The 16,124-nt window shown below is 43.0% G+C and overlaps 1 long non-coding RNA gene across 1 annotated transcript in view; it reads right to left on the bottom strand.

The window, feature by feature from the left end:
* Nucleotides 1-8,061: 8,061 nt before the first annotated feature.
* Nucleotides 8,062-16,124, bottom strand: part of LOC140719743 (uncharacterized) — a 157,355-nt gene continuing 149,292 nt past the window's right edge. Inside the window, exon 5 of the long non-coding RNA XR_012096993.1 lies at nucleotides 8,062-8,959. This is a non-coding gene — a long non-coding RNA (uncharacterized lncRNA). The remainder of the gene's footprint in view (nucleotides 8,960-16,124) is intronic.

Raw genomic sequence — 16,124 nt, 5'->3', positions numbered from 1 at the left:
GTAATGGGCCAAGTGGCATAATTCTGCTCTTATGTCTTATGGTCTGATGGAATATGTCAAATAGGAAAATGAGAATAAATAATAATATTAAAATCAGACAATAAAATGCACTGTAATCTAGTTTATATGCTTAGTGTGGTAAGACAAAAGACCAGGGGCTCCCAGCCTTTTTATGCCTTGGAGCCCTACCATTAACTGAGGATTAAGGTTGGAAATCCTTGTTAGGGACGGAGTCAATAAGAATCACTTTCCTATATGTAGGGTGATGTTGGGTCAGCTTATTTTCTTTGCTTAGTGTTTGTATTATGGTTGAAAATAAATGGAAGAGAGGAAAGTATGGAGGATTGGAAGCCAATATTCTACTAAAGGGAAGGAAAGGGAAGGAATATCACTGGGCTATTTTCCTTGGTCTGGTTACTGAGCTAGGGTTTTAGCTGCAGCACTGAGAGGGATAGGTGTGGTGGTGGGATGGGGGAGGCAGGACAGGGGTAAAGCACGTGTATTGATAATCAAAGTACATAAGAACAACTTGCTATTTTAAATGGGGCTTAGGTGAAAAATAGATGATGTCTGAGTTGGTATTAGGTAGAAGAAACAATTGAGTCTTTGTTCAGGTACTTCCTTGATATGCAAAACCTAGCAGCTTATCAACAAGAACAATGAGGAAAATTCAAGAGAAAAGCATTAATTCCACAGAATCTTTAGAGACGGGACTCTCTTCTCACGGAGCCACATTCTTGCACTGCAGGACTTTGAATAATTTTTAATTCATTTATGAGAAACAGTCTGTCACTATTCTAATAGAGTTATATTCCAGCAACACACACAACATGCTCGAGGAACTCGGCAGGCCAGGCAGCATCTAGGAGTGGTGTACAGTCGATGTTTTGGGCCGAAACCCTTCAGCAGGACTCCATTTTATTTTACATTTTTGGGATAATTTATTCACAGGATCAGGATTACAGTATCAAAGGTGGCATTTTCCTTCCATCCCTGATTGCCCATGGTTTTACATATTTAGTAGAGTCAACAACAATAATCAACAATAGGTATGGATGAGGAGAGTACAGTGAAAGTCTACAAGGAGGTTGCGGAGTCTGAATGACTTGCGTTAGATGGAAAGATTGAATAGGTTTGGACTTCATTCCTTGGAACATAGAAGATTGAGGGGAGATTTGATAAAGATATACAAAATTATGAGGGGTATAGATAGGGCAAATGCAAGCAAGCTTTTCCACTGAGGGACTACAAATAGAGGTCATGGGTTAAGGGTGAAAGGTGAAAAGTATAAGGGGAACATGGGGTGAAACTTCTTCACTCAGAGGGTGGTGACAGTGTGGAATGAACTGCCAGTGCAAGTGTGCTCAATTTCCAACGTTTTAAGAGAAGTTTGGATAGGTGCATGGATGGGAAGCATGTGGAGGGCAATGGTCCCGGTGCTGATCGATGGGATTAGGCAGGTTAAATGAGTCAGCGTGGACTGTGCTGTACTTTTCTATGACAAATTTCCTTCCCTAAAGGACATTAGTGAACCAGACTGCCTTTAATGACAGTGTAGTTACTTTACACTTCCTAATACTGATACTAACTTGTAATTCCAGATTAAACTTCCACCAGCTCGTATAACAGGATTCAAACTCACCATTCCTGATTCGTTGTCTGAGATATGATTCCTGTACTGCAATTATCAAGCTGCAGTAAGTCTTAAAAATGAGGTTAATATTGTTCAGAAAGTAAAACATCTGGGCACCTCAAACAAAAGGAGACAAAATCTAATATTGAATGCTTTAAATTTCAGTTTATTAAGATCACGTGGAGAAAAGGGAGCATGTCCCAGTCATTGCCAGGTGACAGGGTAAGAGCAGGAATTCGGAGTATAAAAAAAAATTTGAGTGAATTATTCTAAGGCCACCCTCCCAGCAATGAGTTAACAACAGTTGTATCTTTACCCCTACTGGACAGTAGGCCGCAAACAGAAGCTTGCCAGAGCCCTCTGCCCTGGGTCAGTCTTTCAGGACTGCTCTTCACTAAACTAAGGCTGAGGCTTTGGGCCTGCTCCGGGCTGCCCTGAGCTTCGTGTCTGCGAGCTCCGCGGTGTTTTGCTCTGCTATGTGATGAACTGAGGCTGAAACTGTAGGCCTGCTCCAGGCTTCGTGTCTTTGGATTCACTTTCATTCTGAATGCTGTCACTTGCTTTTATTGTTTTCATTTCTCTCTCTCTCTGCATATTTGAAGTTTGTAGGATGTTTTTAATGGATTCTTTTGGGTTTTGTGTTTTGTGGTTGCTTGTAAAGAGATGAATCTCAAGGTTGTATAATGTAAACATACTTTGATAATAAATGTACTTTAAACTTTGAACCTTTGATGTTGTCCTCGGGTGTAGCCATCTTTGTCTATCCTTCCCCTCCCAGAGACGAGGTTTTTGGAGCAACAGTTGGCATTTCTGTTAGCTCTGGGTTTTTACAAAATGGGGTTGCTAGCCTCGTGCCCAACCCTCCTCCTTTCGCAGCCGGGCTTGGAGGAAATTAATTGCATTGTACAGTGCTTTTCAAAGGACTAAGATTGCAACAAACAAATTTGTAGTTCACATGGGACCAAATATGGAATATTAAAATAGATGTCCAATGGTTTCATTAAAAAGTGGTTTTAAAGAGACCTTTAAAAGCTAAGTGATACATAGAAAGGCATTATGGAATTCTAGAGTTTACAGTTTTTAAGTTAGAAACAAAGGTACCAATAGTGGAAGTGTTAAGTTCCAGAATGGGGAAAAGGACAGAATTGGAGGGGTGCAGAATGCTTGAAGTAGGACAGGGCTGGAGGGGCTTAAAAGAGTGCCATTTCACGAGAGCTTTGGGTTGGAAGTCTATCCTGCACTGCCAACTTTCCTGTGATTCCTGAAGCATGCTCTTGCAAATTATGTCCCGAGGAGTAACAATCATGCATCTGCTAGTGATGTGGTACCTTGCACAAACTCAACCAAAGAGCTGGAAGTTTCAAATGTTCTCCCATTTTGTTCAATAAATCACAGGCCCATAGAAAACAGAGATGCATGGACAGTGAGTGGTGTGAGTTGCAGGGAATTAAGTCCCTGTCTGAAGGGAAAATATGATTATCACAGGAACAGCTTAATTTTTTCAGGAATCACACTTTGCACAGCTAACAGAACAACATCGGAACAACATTGCTAATTCTGCATTGATACAGTAAACTGGAGAACAGTACAGGCGGACATATGCCATAGAGGGAGCAATAGTCAAGAGTGTTATGAAATTCAAGAATTACAGATCAGGTAAAAATTAATGAAATTACACTCAGTGGATCATTTGTAGATCTGTAAAGATTGTTGTTGGATTTAAATTCGCTTTCTCACTGTTTTCAAATTTGATTTCCATCAGTAACTGCTGATGAAGGGAATAAAGAAACAATTTGTATAAAAGACTGGTCTGGCCGTGTGTGTGCTTTTGAGTGTGAGCTGTTTAATTGTTTAATCACCAGCTTATCAGCCTTCAGGGACACACACACATATATATACAGAAAGGTGCCATAAAAGGGCCAGCAAAATCCAGCAGGATCCCACACATCCTGCTCATGTTTGTCTCACTCCCACGAGGGAGGAGGCTACGTAACATCCACGCCAGAACCACCAGACTCAAAAACAGTTACCTTCCCCAGGCAGTCAGGCTGATCAACACCTCCACCACTACTTTATTATTTCCCATTAGTCACCTTATGTACAGCCTGGTGTGCCTTTATACAATGTATTGATATTTATTGCATGTTTTATTATTATTAATGTATTATTTATCTTGTGTGGGGTTTTTGTGCTGAATCTAATCCAGAGTAATTATTATTTTATTCTCCTTACATTTGCACACAGGAATTGACATTAAACAATCTTGAATCTGACATTCACTTGCAAGGGAAAATCTACAGATGTTGGAAAACCAAAGCAACACACACACAAAATGCCGGAGGAACTCAGCAAGCCAGGCAGCACCGATGGAAAGGAGTGAACAGTCGACATTTCTGGCTGACACCCTTCACCAGTCCTGATGAAGGGTCACTTGTTTCAAATCCTGAAGAAGGGTTTCAGCCCGAAACATCGACTGTACTCTTTTCCATAGACGCTGCCTGGCCTGCTGAGTTCCCCCAGCATTTTGTGTGAGTTGCTTTGACTCTGACATTTCCTCCTTCAAGTTAGACTGAGGCCCTGTCCAACAAAGTGAACGCTGAAAGTCCTGAGTTGCTCCAAAGGAGGGGAGTTCGCTGGTGTCCTGCATGACTTTTACTCTTAATGAAAAACTCTCAAACTCATCAGTCCTCGAAGACAGTTGTATGTCAATGTAATGCATTGTATGCAAAGCAACTCGAACAATTCTGAGGCAACTTGTAATATAAATGCAAGGAACTTTATACATTTTCTTCCCTCCCTTTTCTTAGATATTCTTGCCGAATGTGGATGGACAACTTTTGTTCTGACCTCCGCTGATGTCAGAATCGTAGAACCATAGAACATAGACATTACAGCACAGTACAGGCCCTTCAGCCTTCCATGTTGTGCTGACCCATATAAGCCTTTAAAAAAAGTACTAAATCCACACTACCCCATAACCCTCCATTTTTCTTTCATCCATGTGCCTGTCCAAGAGGCTCTTAAATACCCCTAATGTTTTAGCCTCCACCACCATCACTGGCAAGTCATTCCAGGCACTCACAATCCTCTGTGTAAAAAACTTACCCCTGATGTCTCCCCTAAACTTCCCTCCCTTAATTTTGTACATATGCTCAGTAGATTATACAAAGTTTGGGTAACAAGCCTGGTTTCTCAAATGTTGGTCTATGACAAACTGCGGGTGTGCGAGTCATCCAGAACACAGAGTGACTCTGTTAGTTCAGTGACTCAGAAAAAGGCCGATCCACAATGCTGAGAAAACAATGAGGTAAAGACAGAGTCTGGAAAGGTGTAATAATAACAGGGTTGTCATGATGGGAGATTTTAATTTCCCAAATATCGATTGGCATGTCCCTAGACCGAGGGGTTTAGATGGGCTGGAGTTTGTTAGGTGTGTTCAGAAAGGTTTCCTGACACAGTATGTAGATGAGCCTACAAGAGGAGAGGCTGTACTTGATCTGGTATTGGGAAATGAACCTGGTCAGGTGTCAGGTCTCTCAGTGGGAGAGCATTTTGGAGATAGTGATCACAATTCTATCTCCTTTACCATAGCATTGGAGAGGGATAGGAGCAGACGAGTTAGGAAAATGTTTAATTGGAGTAAGGGGAAATATGAGGCTGTCAGGCAGGAACTTGGAAACATAAATTGGGAACAGATATTCTCAGGGAAATGTATGGAAGAAATGTGGCAAATGTTCAGGGGATATTTGTGCGGAGTTCTGCATAGGTACATTCCAATGAGACGGGGAAGGATGGTAGGGTACAGGAACCGTGGTGTACAAAGGCTGTTGTAAATCTAGTCAAGAAGAAAAGAAGAGCTTATGAAAGGTTCAAAAAACTAGGTAATGATAGAGATCTAGAAAATTATAAGGCTAATAGGAAGGAGTTTAAGAAAGAAATTAGAAGAGCCAGAAGGGGCCATGAGAAGGCCTTGGTGGACAGGGTTAAGGAAAGCCCCAAGGCATTCTACAAATATGTTAAGAGCAAGAGGATAAGACGTGAGAGAATAGGACCACTGAATTGAGACAGTGGAAAAGTGTGTATGGAACCGGAGGAGATAGCAGAGGTCCTCAATGAGTACTTCGCTTCAGTATTCACTACAGAAAAGGATCTTGGCAATTGTAGGGATGACTTACAGTGGACTGAAAAGCTTGAGCATGTAGATATTAAGAAAGAGGATGTGCTGGAGCTTTTGGAAAGCATCAAATTGGATAAGTCACTGGGACTGGACAAGATGTACCCCAGGCTACTGTGAGAGGTGAAGGAGGAGATTGCTGAACCTCTGGCAATGATCTTTGCATCATCAATGGGAATGGGAGAGGTTCTGGAGGATTGGAAGGTTGCAGATGTTGTACCATTATTCATGAAAGGGAGTAGAGATAGCCCAGGAAACTATAGACCAGTGAGTCTTACTTCAGTTGTTGGTAAGTTGATGAAGAAGATCCTGAGAGGCAGGATTTATGAACATTTGGAAAGGCAAAATATGATTAGGAATAGCCAGCATGGCTTTCTGAAAGGCAGGTCATGTCTTATGAACCTGATTGAACTTTTTGAGGATGTGACTAAACATATTGATGAAGGAAGAGCAGTAGATGTAGTGTATATGGATTTCAGCAAGGCATTCGATAAGGTACCCCATGCAAGGCTGACTGAGAAAGTAAAGTGGCATGGGATCCAAGGGGCATTGCTTTGTGGATCCAGAACTGGTTTGCCCACAGAAGGCACAGAGTGGTTGTGGACGGGTCATATTCTGCATGGAGGTTCATGACCAATGGTGTGCCTCAGGGATCTGTTCTGGGACCCCTACTCTTCATGATTTTTATCAATGATTTGTTGAGTGCATGGCTTCAGGCTCCTGAACCTTCTCCTTGATGGTAGCAATGAGAATAAGGCTTGGCCTGGGTGATAGAGGTCCTTAATGATTAACTTAAAAAGGTGCAGAGGATGTTCTGATGCCGTACTGTATTTTTGGAGGGCAGAGAACAGGGGATGGGGGATTGTTTTTCAGAAAATTGAGGTTGTCTTTGCTTTCATAGTCGAATGGCCCTGTTGGATTAGACTATGTAATTGTTATTTTCTTTCCAGTATAACATTCCGTTACCTGCTTGTAGTTTTATACGGTCATTGAACTGTGCAAAAGTCTTAGGCACATTTGTACAGCTAGTGTACCAAAGACTTTTGCACAGTACTGTAGTAATTTAATGTATGGCAATCTATTGCTGCCATATAAAAAAATCAAATTTCATGACATATATGAGTGATGGTAAACCTGATTCTGATGTGGGTCTGTATCATGGACTGACAGTGGGAAGGGGGCAGGGAGAGGGGAATCATTGTTGGGAAAAGGGAAAGGGGGAGGGGAGGGAGTGGGAAGTACCAGAGAAACATCTGGAAATGATCAATAAACTAATTGTTTGGAACCAAATGACCTTGTCTGTACTCACAGCACACCCCCATCCCTGGCACTCCTTCTCTACCATCTGCCCCACACCCTTCCCACAGCACCTCCCTTCACCATTCCCAACATTCTTTGCTCCCACCAGATTTACAAATTCTCTCTCTGCTCCACTTTGACAAATACAGGACTGCACAAAAGCCTTAGGCACCTTGGCTATATATATGTGCCTAAGACTTTTGCACAGTACTAAACCTCAAGATGGCCAGGCCCTTTCTACCATCCACAGGGTAAAATCAGCGTTGTGACGGAAAACTCTCTGCTGTCAGAATGACTACAACACCAAAACACTCCGACAAAGCTTGACACCATCCAGAGCCACACAGCACAAAGCAGGATCCCCTCCAAATCAAACAGCTACCCTGACTTGGAAGTCTATCACGTGTCCTTCAGTGTTGCTGAGTCTGAATCCTGGAGCTCCCTGCCCAGTAGCATTGTGGGATACCTTCATAAGTCAGTCATGATGGCAGCTCAACAACTCCTTCTCGAGAGCAATTACATTTGCCCAATAAGTGCTGACTTTTCTGGTGATGCTGAAAATATTAAAGTTAAAAGAATTATCATTATCATTATCATGGCAGATTTAGCAAGCTTGGCTGAGGGATGAATATTGGCCCCAGACACCAGGAGAATTTCCCTGAGACACTTGTCCACTTGACACAACAGGTAGTGCCTCCGTTTAACATTTCAACTCAAGGATTACAAGGGAAAGAATACTGAATGGCATTGCTTTTGTAACCTCATACTTTCCCCAACACTTTGGCAGATTTTAAACAGGCCAGCTTGAAAAAATCTTTAAATAATTATCACCAACATATCGCTTGTGTTCTGGGGGAACCGACACATTGGACCACCATCAAAGTACAAAGTTTAAAGTAAAATTTATTATTATATACACATCACCACATACAACCCAGAGATTCTTTTTCTGCAAGCATACTCAGCAAATCTTTAGAACAGTACCTATAAGCAGGATCAATATTCAATGAACACAAACTGTGCAAATGCAAATATAAATAAATAGCAATAAATAATGAGAGGATGAAATAACAGGATAAAGAGTCCTTAAAGTGAGACTATTGGTTGTGGCTGATAACTATGTGACCTATGTGCATTGATCTGTTCTCTATGCTTGTGCATCGATCTCTCTCTCTCTCTCTCTCTCGATCTCTCTCGCTGCAATGTGAATACACTAGTTAAAACCATCTGCCGCTTGCGTGCTTTTATTTAATTGATATGTAGATGTACAGACACAACAAATTGGCATTAAAGATGAGACGGTCAGAAAGATGTGAAAGAGCATTCAAGGAATTAAAGAGACTAACAACATCAGATGAAATGCTCACCCATTATGACCCATTCCAGTCATCAGGCTGGTGTTCAATGTGTCCGCTAATGACACTGGTACCTTTCTATCACACACTATGACAGATGGATCTGAACGCCTGATTGCATTTGCTTCAAGATCATTGATGAGTGCAGAACACAACTAAACACAGATCAACCAAAAGGCCCTTAGTCTAGTATGGGGAATAAAGAAGTGCCACACTACCTCTATGGACAAAATTTTATGCTAGTGACAGACCACCAGCCCCTTGTGTCCATTTTCGATGCCAGGAAGGGAATTCCAGTGATGTCTGTAACCCGCTCACTACGTTGGCACTTTTACTAGGTGCCCACTCTTATGACATGGAGTTCAAGGGTGCCAAACAACATAACAATGTCGATGGCTTGTCACATCTTCCACTGTTGGCAACTGAAGAAGAAGTCTTCATACTGTGACCTAACAATGTTCCACACGGCATTGGTAAACCATATGCTGGTAGCAAATTCTGAAATACAAAGAGAAACAAAGAATAGTGGTATATTGTCAAAAGTCTATGCAAGGATAATTACCTTATCTGACGCAGAATTACCGAGCAAACAAGTGGACTCCCGACAGGATAGCTACAAGAACTGGACCACTGACGTACACAGTGGATGTTGGACACATCATGTGGACCAAATGCTCAAACAAAGAACACACCTGGGTTGATCGCATCCAACAAAATGGACACATGACAGCCACCTGACCCAAGCAAGTGAGAACATTCTCTTTGACAAGACAGCTGCCAAACCTGATGCCACTCCACAGGTCCAGAGGTGCTATCCTGGAGGAAACAGAGAGCCACCCTGAAGACTGAACCTTTAGAACTGTGAAGTTAGTTATGGACTGTTTTCTGAAAAGCCTGCTTATTTGAATATGGTTTGTGAAAGGGCAGTGATTGATCTGTATGTATACAGTTTTATGATACATTAACCTAAAGGGGGATGAAGTGTAATGTATGGATCTATTTCTTTTAGAGCAATCACTCCACTTTGCACTACGTATGGACTGAGAACTTATCTATGCGCATTGTCTATGCATGAGCACTGATCTCTCTCTCTCTCTCTCTCTCTCTCTCTCTCTCACTGCAATATGAATACATTAGTTAAAGCCAAGTCCCGTGTGCGTGCTTTTATTTCATTGATATGTAGTTGCACAGACACAATGGTGGGAATACCACAAGAGGAATGAGTGTAGTTAGCCTTTCTGATCAAGAGCTTGATGGTTAAGGCATAATAACAGTTCTTGAACCTGGTGGTGCAGGTCCTGAGGCTCTTGTACCTCCTTCCTGATGGCAGCAGCGAGAGAAATGCATGGCCTGGGTGGAGAGGATCTTTGAGTATGGATGCTGCTCTTCTATGGCAACTTCCCTCACAGATGTGCTCAATGGTTGAAAGGGTTTTACCCGTGATATACTGGACCAAATCCACAACCTTTTGTAGGATATTTCCACTCAAAGGCATTGGTGTTCCCAAACCAGCCCTAATACATCCAGTCAGCACACTTTCCACCACACATCTATAGAAGTTTTTGATGACATGCCGAATCTCCACAGACTCCTGAGGAAGTAGAGGCACTGTTATGCTTTCCTTACAATTATATTTATATGATGGATCGAGGACAGGTCCTCTAAGATAGTGTCATCCAGGAATTTAAAGTTACTGACCCTCATCACATCTGATCCTCCGATGAGTCTTGGCTCGTGGACCTCTGGTTTCACTCTCCTAAAGACTACAATCAGTTCCTTGGTCTTATTGACATGGAGTGAGAGGTTGTTGTTATGACTTTCATTCTCCCTCCTGTATGCAGATTCATCACCACCCACAACAGTGGGGTCATCAGCAAAACTGAACGCGGTGTTGGAGCTGGTGTTGAATATGGTGTTTAGCCACACAGTCACAGGTGTAAAGTGAGTAGAGCAGGGGGCTAAGCACACATCTCTGCAGTGCTCCTGTGCCGATGGTGATTGTGGAGGAGATGTTTTTGCTAATCCAACTGACTGGAGTCTGCAAGTGAGGAAATCCAGGATCTAATAGAATGTACTTCTTAAGAAGGTTGGCGTCATTCAATGAGATGCTGAAAATGTTCTATAGGTCAGTTGTGGTGGCGTGTTGGGGAGGAAGCATTAAGAAGAGGGACGCCTCACGTCTTAATAAGCTGGTAAGGAAGGTGGGCTCTGTCGTGGGCAAAGTACTGGAGAGTTTAACATTGGTAGCTGAGCGAAGGGCGCTGAGTAGGCTACGGTCAATTATGGATAACTCTGAACATCCTCTACATAGCACCATCCAGAGACAGAGAAGCAGTTTCAGTGACAGGTTACTATCGATGCAATGCTCCTCAGACAGGATGAAGAGGTCAATACTCCCCAATGCCATTAGGCTTTACAATTCTACCGCCAGGACTTAAGAACTTTTTAAAAGCTATTATTAATGCTTTTTGAGACGGTGATTTAGATGCATATCATATTTTTTTACTGAGTTAAGTATTGTATGTAATTAGTTTTGCTACAACAAGTGTATGGGACATTGGAAAAAAAGTTGAATTTCCCCATGGGAATGAATAAAGTATCTATCTATCTATCTATCTATCTATCTATCTATCTATCTATCTATCTATCTATCTATCTATCTAATTGCACAAGGGGGTATTGAAGCCCTGATGTTGAAGTTTACTGATTAGTTTGAGGGAATTATGGTGTTAAATGCTGAGCTGTAATCAATAAAGAGCATCCTGATGTATGCAACTTTGCTGTCCAGATGTTCCAGGGTTGTGTGAAAAGCCAATGAGATAGCATCTGCTGTAGACCTATTATTTCAGTAGAAACTTGGAGCTGATTCAAATTGCTACTCAAACAGGAGCTGACCTGCTTCAACACCATCTTCTCAAAACACTTCATCATTGTGGACGTGAGTGCCACTGGGTGATAGTCATTGAAGTAGGTCACGGCATCTCTTCTTGGGCACCAGTACAATCGAAGCCTGCTTGAAGCAGGTGAGTACCACACACTGCTGGGGCGAAAGGCTGAAGATATCCATGATGACACCAGCCAGTTGGTCAGCACAAATCTTCAGTACTCGGCCAGGTACTCTGTCCAGACCAGATGCTTTCCTTGGATTCACTCTCCGGAAGTCAGCCTGCACGTCATCTTCAGATACTGGGACCAAAGGATCTTCGGGAGACGTGGGCATGCACGATGGGTCCCTCCTTGTTCTGGTGGTCAAGGCAAGCATAGAAGACATTGAACTCATCTGGAAGCGAAGCTCTGCTGTCCCCTATGTCATAAGATTTAACTTTGTAGGAGGTTATGACATTCAAACTCTACCAAAGCCGTTGAACATCCCCATGAGAAGGCTTTCCAGAGCCTCTTGTAGCATTCTTGATCTCCTGGCTGCACTTCTACTCCCTGAGTATAGACAGAGACTGAAGACTGCAGCACCAGTAGTGAGGACCAAGAAGGTATGGACAAGGGAGATGCAGGAATGCTTAGAGGACTGTTTTGAATTGGTGGACTGGACTATATTCAGAGATTCATTTTTGAGTCTGAGTAAGTACACCACAGCTGTCACAGACTGCATTTAAACCTGTGTGGACCAGTGTGCGCCTACTGATTCTGAATGTTGAAAATCTTCACATCAGTACTTGGCACTTAGAAAACTGAGAAGAGAGAGGTAGGTATATAACCAACGCACATAGACTAATTTCTGTTTACTTCATTCACAAACAGTTTCATAAAAGAGTACCTTTGGTCAGTTTGCTGTGAATGGTTGATCAGCTACGGTGAATACCTTCTCCGCAGTTAGACACGGATTTACCCAAGGGCATTTCTCAGAACAAATTTGTTCTTTATTTTGCTAAAGTAAACATGAACACACCACTGTTAAAATATGCTAATCACTTGAGCCAATACTTTTATTTTACTAATGAGCATAAACTCTCCAGCTGATTCATTGCCTTGTTTGCATATCCTGTCTAAAAATCCTACTGGGTGAACGTTTTGATTGGATATTCCATCTATAGCACTCTGCCAGCCTAGTCATTAGTCAGGACTTTGGCAGCATTACCCTCAGATGCAAACTGCAGAATTTATTTATTTATTTTGAGATAAGGTGCAGAATAGGCCCTCCCAGCCCTTCGAGCCACACTCCCCAACAACCCCCGACAAACCCAATTTAACCCTAATCCAATCACGGGCCAATTGACAATGATCAATTAACCTACATTGAACATCATTGGACTGTGGGAGGAAACCCACACACATTCCATGGGGGGTAGGGGGAGAATACAGAGACTCCTTACAGAGGACACCGGAATTGAACTCCCACACCCCGAGCTGTAATTGTGTCGTGTTAACTGGTACACTACCGTGACACTCGTTCCTGAATTGAATTGAATTTATTTCTTACATCCTTCACATACATGAGGAGTAAAAATCTTTACGTTATGTCTCCATCTAAATGTGCAATGTTGCAATCATAGTAATTTATAATAAACAGAACGGCCAACGTAACATAGAAATACACTCAAGTCAGCATGAGTTCATCAGTCTGATGGTTTGGTGGAAGAAGCTGTCCCGGAGCCTGTTGGTCCTGGCTTTTATGCTGCGGTACCACTTCCTGGATGGTAACAGCTGGAATAGATTATGGTTGGGGTGGCTCGGGTCCCTGATGATCCTACGGACCCTTTTTACACACCTGTCCTTGTAAATAGAACCATAGAACCACAGAACATTACAGCACAGTACAGGCCCTTCAGCCCTCCATGTTGTGCTAACCCATATAATCCTTAAAAAAAGTACTAAACCCACACTACCCCATAACCCTCCATTTTTCTTTCATCCATGTGCCTGGCCAAGAGGCCCTTAAATACCCCTAATGTTTTAGCCTCCACCATCATCCCTGGCAAGTCATTCCAGGCACTCGCAACCCTCTGTGTAAAAAACTTACCCCTGATGTCTCCCCTAAACTTCCCTCCCTTAATTTTGTACATATGCCCTCTGGTGTTTGCTGTTGGTGCCGGTGGGAAACAGGGACTGACTATCCACCCTATCTATGCCTCTCATAATCTTGTAGACCTCTATCAAATCCCCTCTCATTCTTCTACATTGCAAAGAGAAAAGTCCCAGCTCTGCTAACCTTGCTTCATATGACTTGTTCTCCAAACCAGGCAACATCCTGGTAAATCTCCTCTGCACTCTCTCCATAGCTTCCACATCCTTCCTATAATGAGGTGACCAGAATTGAACACAATACTCTAAGTGCGGTCTCACCAGAGATCTGTAGAATTGCAACATGACCTCTCTACTCTTGATCCCAATCCCCTTGGTTATGAAGCCTAGCATCCCATAGGCCTTCTTAACTACCCTATCAACCTGTGCAGCGACCTTGAGGGATGTATGGATTTGAACCCCAAGGTCTCTTTGTTCATTCACACTCTTAAGTAACTGACCATTAATCCTGTACTCAATCTTCTGGTTTGCCCTTCCAAAATGTATCACCTCACACTTGTCCGGATTGAACTCCATCTGTCATTTTTCTGCCCAACTCTGCAGCCTGTCTATATCCTCTTGTAACCTTCGATAACCTACAGTTCCATCCACAACTCCTCCAATCTTCGTGCATCCTTCCGCCTCTACATCCAGGTCATTTATAAAAATTACAAATAGCAGGGGTCCCAGGACAGATCCCTGCAGCACTCCACTAGTCACCGACCTCCAAGCAGAATACTTTCCTTCCACAACTACCCTCTGCTTTCTTCCTTTAAGCCAATTTTTTATCCAAACAGCCAAGGTTCCACTTATCCCATGCCTCAAGACTTTCCGGATGAGTCTCTCATGAGGGCCATGTAGACCACATCCACTGCCCTACCCTCATCAATTTCTTTTGTTACCTCTTCAAAAAACTCAATCAGGCTCGTGAGACATGATCTTCCCTTCACAAAGCCATGTTGACTATCCATGAGTAGACTGTATTTCTCTAAATGCTCGTAGATCCTATCCTTAAGAATCCTTTCCAGTAGTTTGCATACCTCCGATGTAAGACTCACTGGTCTATAGTTCCCAGGTTTCTCCCTATTACCTTTTTTAAACAAGGGAACTACATTTGCCATTCTCCAGTCCTCCAGCACTTCCCCTGCAGCCAAAGAGGATTCAAAGATCATAGCTAATGCTCCAGCGATCTCTTCTCTCAATTCCCACAACAACCTGGGGTGTATCATATCCGGCCCTGGGGATTTATCAATCTTGATGTTTTTAAGAAGATCCAGCACTTCTTCCTTAATCTCCACATTGTCCAGCACACAGGCCCGCTCTACTTCGACCTCATCCTGATCAAGATCCTTTTCACTTGTGAATACCGAAGCAAAGTATTCATTTAGGACCTCCCCAACCTCCTCCGCCTCCAGGCACATGTTGCCCTCTTTATCCTTTAGCAGTCCCACCTTCATTCTCGTCATCCTCCTATTCTTCACATTCGCGTAGAACGCCTTGGAGTTCTCCTTAATTCTACATGCCAAGGCCTTTTCATGCCCCCTTCGAGCTCTCCTAAGTCCTTTCTTTAACTCCTTCCTGGCTACCCTATATTTCTCATAAGTCCCTCTTACTTCCTGCTTCTTATATCTAACATATACTTCCTTTTTCCTCTTGACGAGTTGCCTCACATATTTCATCAGCCACTGTTCCCTTTTCCTACCATTTTATTCTTGCCTCAGTGGGACAAACCTATCCTGAACCCAGCTCAAGTGGTCCCTAAACTTCTCCCACATTACTTCTGTGCTTTCCCCTTTGAACATCTGTTTCCAATTTTACTCTCGCTGGTTCCTGCCTCATCCCTTCAAAGTTAGCCCTTCCCCAGTTAAGCACTTTACCATTTCGTCTGATTTTATCCCTTTCCATAGCTATGCTGAAGCTAAGAGAGTTGTGGTTACTCTCATCAAAATGCTCCCCCACCAAGAGGTCTGTCACCTGGCCAGGTTCATTACCCAGAACTAGATCCAGTATAGTCTCTCCTCTCGTCGGCCGGTCCACATACTGTGTCAGGAATCCTTCTTGAACACACCTGACAAATTCAGCCCCATCTATCCCCCTTGCACTCAGGAGGTGCCAGTCAATATGAGGGAAGTTGAAATCACCCATAACTACTACCCTGTATTTTGTGCATCATTCTAAAATCTGCCTGGTTATCTGCTCCTCGGTGTCCCGAGGGCTATTTGGGGGCCTATAGGCTACTCCCAGCACAGTGATTGATCCTTTCCTATTTCTGACTTCCACCCAGAGTGACTCCGTTGTCATTCCCTCTGCAGCATCCTCCCTTTCTATAGCCGTGATACCATCCCTGACCACCAATGCCACTCCCCTGCCTTTCTACCTCCCATCCTATTCCTTTTAAAACACCTGAATCCTGGGACCTGCATCATCCAACCCTGCCCTTCCTCCAAACAAGTTTCAGTAATGGTCACAACATCATAGTTCCACTTACTAATCCATGCTCTAAGTTCATCCTCCTTGTTCCTAATACTCCTAGCATTGAAATAGACACATTTCAACTCCTTTACTGGCTACAATTATGTTCTGTCCCCTGCCTGTCCTTCCTCATCAACTCTGAACTCTTAGTATCATGCCCTTGTCCTTCTACCTT

The sequence above is a fragment of the Hemitrygon akajei genome, chromosome 32 (genome assembly GCF_048418815.1).
Source record: "Hemitrygon akajei chromosome 32, sHemAka1.3, whole genome shotgun sequence".
Classification (NCBI taxonomy): domain Eukaryota; kingdom Metazoa; phylum Chordata; class Chondrichthyes; order Myliobatiformes; family Dasyatidae; genus Hemitrygon; species Hemitrygon akajei.
This window is presented reverse-complemented; position numbering and strand designations above follow the sequence as displayed.